The sequence below is a fragment of the Mandrillus leucophaeus genome, unplaced genomic scaffold (genome assembly GCF_000951045.1).
Source record: "Mandrillus leucophaeus isolate KB7577 unplaced genomic scaffold, Mleu.le_1.0 Scaffold905, whole genome shotgun sequence".
Lineage (NCBI taxonomy): Eukaryota > Metazoa > Chordata > Mammalia > Primates > Cercopithecidae > Mandrillus > Mandrillus leucophaeus.
Genome location: NW_012109864.1, coordinates 228,690 through 238,812, shown reverse-complemented (window position 1 = coordinate 238,812; position 10,123 = coordinate 228,690).

The following is a 10,123-nucleotide window of genomic DNA, read 5'->3' as shown; positions in this document are numbered from 1 at the left end:
CTAATAACTGGTTTAGACTTTTCAGTTCTTCAACTGGTCCCTCATTTTTCTTTCGCTATTGCCCTTGATCTTTCTTACACTGACTCTTCCTTTCCCTTCCCATACAATCATTCCTAACAAAGTTGCTATATCCATGACTGTGTTTCCTAAATTATATTCGCATCTTGGACCTCTCAAAATTGACTACCACCCCCACCATCACACCAGCGCTATCCTTGCTAATGTCCTTATTTAGGAAGGTGTTTTAGTCGTCAAATTTCATGGACTTCTTGTGTCATACCTCATCCTATTAGCCTCTCTTGTATTTACCTCCTTTGACAAATTCATCCTTATTACATTCTCTATCATCTCCTTTGTGTCATTCCTCTTTGATTCCTTTAAAACATGGGAATTCCTTGTAGTTCCTTTTGTCTTCTTACTCTCTGCTGCCTTTTAGAACAATCTCACTTACTTTCGTGACCAAAACAAACACCAGATGCAGTCCTTTAACCCTGAGTCCCAGACCAAATATCTCCTCTATACGACATTCAACAAAACAAATTCGACAAAACTGCCATTGCTTTCTATGCCTAATCTAACCTTGTCCTCCAGAAGGTATGAGCTCAAAAAATAGAATCAGAAAACATGAGTCATCTATGCTGGATTATAAATTCCTTCCCAACCTCATGCTCTATGTTCAGTGATGTGTTGGAAATCAGTTGAGTATAGTTAACCAGCTATAGTGTTTGTAGCAACAAGGAAGGCAATTTGATTACAGGTTACTTGAATTCTTATAAAATCTCCAATAAAACATCATCTTTAAAAAAGGATTAAAAGGGCCATTTCAAATTCTGAGTGTTCATTTTCTTACTGAATTATTATCTTTATATTGCATTATTCTTATGTTAATTATGTCAAAAAGTTTACACACTCAATTTTCTTTCTTGTATCATTCATATTTTAAGGATAAAAAGTTTGTGGTCTGTAAAGGCCATCTTCCTACATTAGGAAATTACTGATTATTTCTATGTATAAAATTTCAGGTTTGGTCTTTCAAGGAAAACAATGCATCTTAATTTTAAAATAGATGCTCTTATAAAGGATATGTTTTATTTTTGTACTGATATTTGGATGATATAAACATTCATGTATTCTTATTTGATAATTATTTGAGGGGTATCATAAAGGATTCATCAACAACTATACAAAACTTCCTTCTCCCTCTTATATGCAACCTTTCTAAAGTAGGAAGGGAAGAGCTGGGTTGCCAGATTCCAAACACACATGAAAACCATTGCACCTAAATTTAGAATTTTAAAAAATCTTTTCCATATTCCAATTTGGCTTTGATAAAATTTGAATTCTGAGCTACACTTTAAAAGTTATTCTTTTTTTTTCCCCTCTCTAGGCTTAGGAGTAGGGTAATGCTGTTCATGAAGCACTTTATGTCATTATGTGTGTTAAGTCTAATTCTACAGAGGAAGTGAGCTGTTATAAAATCAAAGTATGTTCATTGGATTTGATATAAGAATTAGAATGGTAGAGAGAGAAGGAGAATGATTATTTTATTCCATTCATGAATAACAGAGAAAATAGACTCTCCTGCATGTCCTCTTGGCCTATATACCATGAGCATAGAAGCATAGATATGAGAAAATCAAAAATAACTAGTTGACCACAAATAAACAGTGATTCTTATTTCCAACATTCCAACCATAGCTTTTTCCACTCAAAATATGCAAGAGTTCTACAACCTGGAATATCTTTTACCACTTGTGATCTTTCTCCTCTGGTATCATTTAGCTATTGTTATGTAATAATCCTCCTCATCCAGTCCCCTTCCCCCAAGAATATCTCAGTGGCTTAAAATAGTAAGCATTTATTGTTTTGCATGAGTCTATAAGTCATCTGAGTGTTTTTTGTTGTTGTTGTTTTTTTGTGGTCTTAGATGGGCTCACTCAGTCATACACCTGTGGTCAGCTGCAGATTAAGTAGGTACCTCCGATAATCCAGGCAGATCTCTTTCACATGACTAATTAGCCATAAGCATGTGTAAGTCAATAATTCTCCATTAGCCTAGCCCAAGCTCAAGGAGGAGTCAAGAGCAGAAGTGCACAAGGTCTCTTCAGGCCTAGGCTCAGAACAGGCACACTTTCACTTTTGTCTCATTCTTGGCCTAGATTTAAGTGGTGGAAGATGGACTCCACTTATTGTTGGAAGAAGCTGCAAAATGTATCACAAGGAGATTTACTCCAGTTACTATTATGAATAATAATATATTCCAAAACATAATGGCTAAAAACAATCTATTTTTCTCACAGATTCTGGGAATCAGGAATTTAGACAAGAATGCAGTCGCTGTCCTTTACTGTTTTTAGGAAGACTTGAAGCTTAGGAGTAGCTTGGCAGCTGGAGGCTAGAATCACCTGAAGGCTCATTCATTCACATGTCTGGGACCTGGGTTGTGGAGGTTCGAAGATGAGTGGTCCTGAATGGGTAGCCTCCAGATGGCCTCTCCATGTAGTTTGACTTCCACATAGTATAGTGGCCACAAGGCACTCAGACTTCTTATGGGGTAGTTCAGGGCTCCAAGCCCAGGACTCCATGACAGAAGCTGCATTGCCTGTTATAACATGTCTTTAGAAGTCATACAGCACCAATTCCATCATACTTAATTAATCAAGGCAATACAAGCCCACTTAGATTGAAAAAGACAAGAACTAGCCTCCATTCAATAGAATGTCAAAACCATGTTGTAGAAATTATGTGGGGCAGGAGATATTGTTGCAGTCATCTTAAAAAAAATACAGTCTGCTGTAATCTGCATTTTAGCCTCACCAATTTACATTCCTTCTATATGCAAAATACACTCCCACCTCCCCGCAAAACCTCTATTATGATATCAACTTAAAGACCAACAGTTCATTATTTAAATAAGGTCCAGGTGTGGATGAGGCTCCTTGAATATGATTCGTTGAGTTAGATTCCTAAAGTTTCTCTAGTTTTCTCTAATTCTGAGGATCTGTCAAGTAAAGAAGCCCCCTATCAGGCTGCTATGGAAAAACACCCTCAAGAGTCTTAGGAGACCTAATATTTAACTGAAAAGTTTTGGGAGGCATGGTCTTGAGTACTTAGAATGACTTTCATATGTGTGAAAGGGTTTATGAAGTATCATTGTTAATCTTTCTGAGGTGTTAGCAAAGGATTGTCAGGTCATCAGTTTTATCTTGACCCTACTAGCGGAAACAGTTATGAGCCCACTCTGCCTCTTAATGGAGAAGTAAAAATATTATATTATAAAAGGACATGTGATTTAGGACATATTGGTGTTATCATCTTTGGAAAACATAACCTGCCATAGAGTGAAACCATGGGGTTAACTGAGTGGGATATAAACCTGATTAATCTACCACACCCTCTTAAAAAGTTATTGACTCACTCTTTGGACAAATATTTATAGTGTTTTTTATGTTCCAGGTACAGTTCTAGGTACTAGATAAAAAACAGTGAATAAGAAAGACATTCTGTTCTCATAGTGTTTTACATTCTTATCATGGGATCAGAATAATAAGTAATAAGCAAAATATATAGTATATTAGATAGTAGTGTGTGAAAAGAAGGGGGGAAAAAGCACAAGAAAGAAGATAGAAGGTGTATGTGGTGGATTACAAGTTTAGGTATCATTATTAGGAAGATCTCATTGAGAATATATTTTAGTAAAGACCCAAAAATGGTGTGAGAGTGAGCCATGTAAATTTCAGGGGAAGAGAACTCCAGGTAGAAGACACCTAGATAACTCTGTAGCAGGTAAAAAGTTGTATTGAAATTATGGCAATGGAGGGAGCAAGTGGTAAGAAATGAGGTTGTAGTGGTAATGAGGGGCAGGTCATGTAGAAAGCTATTGGTCATTGTAAGTAATTAGATATTCACTCTGAATGAAATAGGAAGCTACTAATGGGCTTTTAGTTTATGAGTGAAATGAACTAATTTCCCTTTAGACAAAATGACTTTGGCTCCTTTGTTGAGAACAGAGTAAAGAGGAACGGACAGAGCAGGGAAAGTGGGTAAGAAATGATTGAATTAATGCAGATTAAATGGGCTAAGGTGGTAGCAGTGGTGGTGACAAGAAGTAGCCTGATCCTACATACATTTTGAAGGTAGGGACAACAGGACCTTCAATTGAGGTCTTGAGGTTTTGAATGTGGACTGTAAGGTATTGAGGTATTGAGGTATTTGAATGTGGACTGTAAGGGAAAAAAAAGTCAAGAATAATGCCAACATTTTTGGTTTGAACTATTTGATGGATTTGCTGGAAAGATGAAGTTGAGAAGATATGAAGGCAGGAAGAAAACTTGGTGCCTAAATATTCTACTGTGTTTTAAGGGGATCAGCTGGTATACAAATTGATCCTTCTTTGCAAAACCAAGAACAACTGTGGGTTATTTGTTTCTTTATTTGTTTGTGGCATTGATAAATGAATTATACTCAGTGAGAAATGAGAGAACCTAGAAAAAGCATTTAAGAACTCCCAATTCTTTGTCTAATAAACTAGCTTTTGTTATGCTAGGCTCAGTGAGTCTAAGATCAGTCATTAAAACAATCTTTAATACTTTGTGTCCCAAAATATCAAAATAATGTTATTGTTAGTTCTTAAAGCTAAAGGTAAAAGCACATTCTCTTGCTTTTTACTTGTCCTTTTTTTCTGTGGGGTGGGGGGAATGGTTTCACAGTCCATCTAATGGATAACTTGTGGATTCTCTGAATGGCAGCCCTAGATATACACACATTTGTCCTTGCCGAACCTTCAGGGTGAGTGTCATTCCCTTTGCTCTTTACTTAGTTGAAATTCTCTCTATGCCTGAAGACTCATTTCAAGATCTTTATCTTCCATTAAGAGTTATCTTACCAGTCTAGATAATACTTATTTTTATAACAATCACTTTTTATTCTCTCATTTTTTTGTGTTAGGTTTCCCTTTCTGTTTAAATTATAAACCAATTTTTGGGAGGCAACATATCCCATGCTGAGAAGGAATTCATCACATGCACTGATGCATTTGTGATTTCATAAAAACAGAACTGGACTTTTGGTCAAAAAGCATGATTTAAAATGAGTCTTCACTTAAACGTTACTGGTTATTGATCAAGTAATGTTAAACAATTATACTCAACTTTTCCAAGGTTTAGTTTGCTCGTTAATACTGGTGAAATATTTCACCGAGTTTGAAATGTGTTTGATTTCCCAGCATTATGGGGAGGATTGGATGAAGTGCTATGTCAATGTTAGGAATATTCTACTGCAAACGTAGTTGTGTTATACTCTAGATCAGAGTCTCCATTATGGACAGCACTGGTCACCCAGCACTATATCAAGCCAGGCTGGTCAGGAGCTATTCAGGCTGGTTGACTTTTTCCAATACTTCAGCAGTTCTCTCCTTAATGATTTCCACATAGCTAAAATTTCCATGTAGCTTCTTACTTATTTTACCTTGAATATTTTGAGTTTCCAAATAGCTAGAGTTTTAATATGTCACAAAGTTCTCTGGGTGAGTTTAGCATTGTCATAAATGGAGCACTTTGAGATATAAATGATGAGAGGGACAACTTCCCTTTAATTTCATTGATTATTATCAACTGCCAATCAGGTCGTACTTACCCCACCTGCTAACTAATCCAAAAGCAATGCTTAGCTTAGAGAAAAGCAAAGGTAATATGCAAAAAGCTGACAGTTTCAGCTGTTAACAATATCATTAATTAACCATCTTCCAGAAGAGTTTTTAATTATTCATTGACATTTTATTAACAATACATTTATTGAGCACCTATCAAGTACTAAGATTCCAAAAATGGTATAAAACACAGCAACTGCTCATGTGTCGTTTACAGTCCATTAAAATATACACAATTTTTTCAGGTGTGTACATGTGCTCAAGATTCTAGTGCATACTTAACTGTACTAAGGGGAGAGTGAGAAATCCAAAAGCAGGAGATGATAAACAGATTTAAAAAAAAAAAAAAGTTGCTTCCCTAAGTTTACATGAAGAATGTGTTTACCTAAAGGCTTCTAAGAGACATTTTGATGAAAACAGTTTATGAGATCCACTTCTATCAATGAGAACTTTCTTTCCTCAAAATCTGCTTCTGCTTACATCTCTTTAAAAGGACTACTTTTTATATGCAGAGGGACATTAATTCATTTTCTAATTACAGAAGCGGAAACTTAGGGTGACATAAAAAAAAAAAAAAGCAGAAGGAAGTAGAATTAAAGTACCATGAAGATAGAGACTATGACAATTTTGCAAATTCCCAGAACTCAGGAGGGAGATTAAAACATAGCAGATACTCTACAATAAATATTTTTCAAAGGAGTGGATGGATGGATGGATGGATGGATGGATGGGTGGGTGGATGGAGATGTGAATTAATTGAATGAAATCCTTCAAATTGCGATTATTAAGTTTAGGACAAAAATCTGCATTTGGGATATGGAAATGAGAACTTTATTAGTGACAACATTCTGAATCTTGCTGTCTGGTTCCCAATTTCCTCATATCTTAAAGAAAATGATTGGATATTTAAGGTAATTTCCAGGTCTAAAATAAAATACTTTGATAATATGATGACTTAACATTTTGAGTCTTATGTTCAGCTATGATTAATCTCTGAACTAGTAATTTGGAACGTATTTTTAATAATAACAATATTAATTACTAACTGACTTCATGGATTAGTTAGCTAAATAATCAATAACATTTCTACAAGGTAAGAATCATTATGTGCCTCTTTATCCAAAATGAGGAAACTGAGGTTTATACAGGTAAGTAACTTGCCCAAGGGCACAGAGGTGGGCATGATAGAGTTGAGGCTATGGATCAGGTCTGGCTCACTGATTCCCATGCCTGGAACTGTTGTCTCTTATTGAACACACCTCCTTTTATAAGACATTTGTGTGTAAAAGATCCATAACTTGAGAAGAGGTACAATGTTGTTTCCTTACAGCTAGGCCAGTCACCAGTTTTGCTGGGCTGGATATAGGGTTAGGATTAGGAAATTCCATCAAGCATAAAACAAGACAAAGATGAATATCTTGTGTCCATGTGTTCAGGATTCAGTCACAAGGCAAGAGAGCAGATAACAGGGCAGAAGGAACTAAGGGTATGGGGCAATTTGGGGGGACTGAGGGTAAAGGCAATTTGAAATTTTGGACAGTAGCCAGAAATCGGGGACTATAGAAGAACAAAAAAGATCAGAACGATAGCAAGCCAGAGAGCAAAGCACATGATAGTGCCCATTGACCTTAATCACCAGAGCAGATCCCTTCTGGTGGGATTTTTTTTTTTTTTTTTTTTTGTCATTGCATATAGGAATTTTCAATTGCAGGTCTGGGAACAGCATGAAGAAGCAGAACTGGCGGCTCCAAGCTAACCGGGGCAGGGGATCAGTGGCAGCTGCTGGTGAGCAACTCCTGACACCTTAGCATGCCTTCTTAGTGCTTGAGTTTTACTATCTGTCCAGTCCCTTTTGCAAGGGGAAATTAGTTCTGCAGCATATATCATAGCTTACCAGCTGAAAGAGTGTGATTATGGATTGCTGGAGTCCACCACAGCTGATGGGTTCTTTCTTTTTTCCCCTGTCAGGAAAAAGTGACTCATGGCAATCATATATTGGTGTCATATACATAACTCTTCCCCTCCCTGCCCTTCTGCACCACCCCCAATATACTAACTCACCATTGGCATAAATCTACTTTTGTAATTCTACATTGCAAGTATTTGCAAGGTGCTCTTCTAGGTGGAGGAGATGAAAAAATGAAAGAGATATGATTCCTGCCTTTGAGGAGCTCACAGTCTAGATGGGAGAGAGACATGCATAAACCAGTAATCATAACTAACAGATATGGAGCACTTATAGCAAGGCAGATGCTATTATACTTATTATACATATTAGCTCATTTAATCCTCAAATCTACCCCATAAGGTAGGAGTCTTATCTTCACTTTATAGATGAAGATACTCATGCACAGAGGGGCTAAATAAATCACTCAGGATCACTCAACTAATAAGAGTTGGAACCCAGAATTCTAAACCAAACAATATGGCCCCAGGCCTGTCTTGTGAAGATGACATACTGCCTTCTCATAAATAAAAAAGTACCGAGTACAATTATCAGAGCAAGAATTGAGACATACAGCAAAGGAAAATGGCCACATGAAAAGAGTAAAGACTTGCAGTGAGTAGAGTAAGTGGGATTATGTTGACTGTCATATGACTTTTAACACACTTTTCAATTTTTCTGGGCCTTAAGTTATTCATGGGGAGGACAATACATATGTTCAGGTGTTATTCTAAAGATAAGAAAGACTGTATAGAAAATACCTACCACAGTGCCTGGCATATTAGATATTTAATAAATGATGTTTATAATTGAATAGTGGTAGTTGTTCTTGCTGTTGTTATCATTGTGATGTTGTACATAAGTACTGTAGGTACACAAAGGAATAGTGACTGATTCTGTCTGAAGAGGGGAGGTGGCTGAGGAAAGATATTGTGAGGCTTGGCATAAAAGATGGCATTTGAACTGCACCTTGAAGGATCATCATTTTCCAGACAGACACAGAGAAGAAATGCATTCTAAATAGAGAAAACATGTGTGTGACATATTTGGAAAATATCAAGTTTTTGTTGGTTTGGATAAATCATGTGTGTGTGTGCGTGTTTGTGTGTGTGTATGTGTTGAGAGTGACTGCAGATGACACTATAAAGATTTGAAGAACACAAATCGTGAAAACCTTGCAAGTCATTGAATTTAGCCCTAAACACAAAAAATATGAAAGGTTATGTGGTAACTAACTCAGCAGTTTTTTGGATCCCTCTAAACTAGTTTTTTAATGGAATGTTTCCTTTTCTTCCTTCTAAATATTTTAAAACACAGTAATACTGCTTTATAAGACAATTATATGGTGTTGAACAGCTAGCCAAACTTTCAGTTTCATTTTACTCTAGAGTTACTATGTGTAACTCTATCCATCTACAATTCATGAGCAAATCAGCCAGTGTTAGAAATGGATGATGAAGAATAAATGTGACAGAAATATTCCATTTAATGACTTGTTGGAACTGTTGCCTTTACTGGTCACCCACCCTACTTTTGACCCAGATATAAAATGGCAAAGCCCCATTGCTCAACATTTAGATAAGAACCCCCCTTTTTTTTTTTTTTTTTTTTTTTTTTTTTTAAATTTCAACCTTTAGTTTAGATACAGGGAGTACATGTGCAGATTTGTTACATGATACTATTGCATGATGCTGATGTTTGGAGCACAGGTCCTGTTACCCTAGTAGTGAGCATGGTAACTGATAGGTAGTGTTTTAACCCACCCACTCCCACCCTCTAGTAGGCCATGGCATCTATTGTTCTCATATTTATGTCCATGTGTGCTCAGTGCTTAGTTCCCACTTATTAGTGAGAACATGTAGTATTTGGTTTTCTGTTCCTGTGTTAATTTGCTTAGGATTATGGCCTCCAGCTCTAAACACGTTGCTGCAAGACATTATATCATTCTTTTTATGGCTGCATGGTATTTCATGGTGTATATGTCCACATTTGCTTTATCCAATCTACTATTGATTATCACCTGGGATGATTTCATGTCTTTGCTAGTGTAAATAGCATAGCTATGAACATACAAAGACATGTGTCTTTTTGGTAGAATGATTTTTTAAATTTATACCCATTAATAGGATTGCTGGGTTGAAGAACCCATTTTTTGATCGTTGTTAAATTTAATTCCCCCTGTGAAGAATTAAAGTATGTGTGTGTCTATGTATGTGTCTTTGAGTGTGTGAATGACAAAATTCTTGTTTATATAAATATTGTATACACTTGTTTGAAACCATCTGATGTCTCACTTTCCCAGCACTAAAACAAAATGAAACAAAAGCACACCAATAAGTAAATAAATACTTCGCCAAAAAGATATTACTTCTGGGGACAATTACTAAGTAAAATAAGCCTAAAAGTTTTTGAAGGATGAAGAAATAGAAAAACAAAATGCTATTATTTCATTTGGTCTTTAGTCAGAAGGACAAATCCAACTGCAATGATTTTGTAGCCTCATCTAAAAGCCAATTAGGGGGAACCTCCAT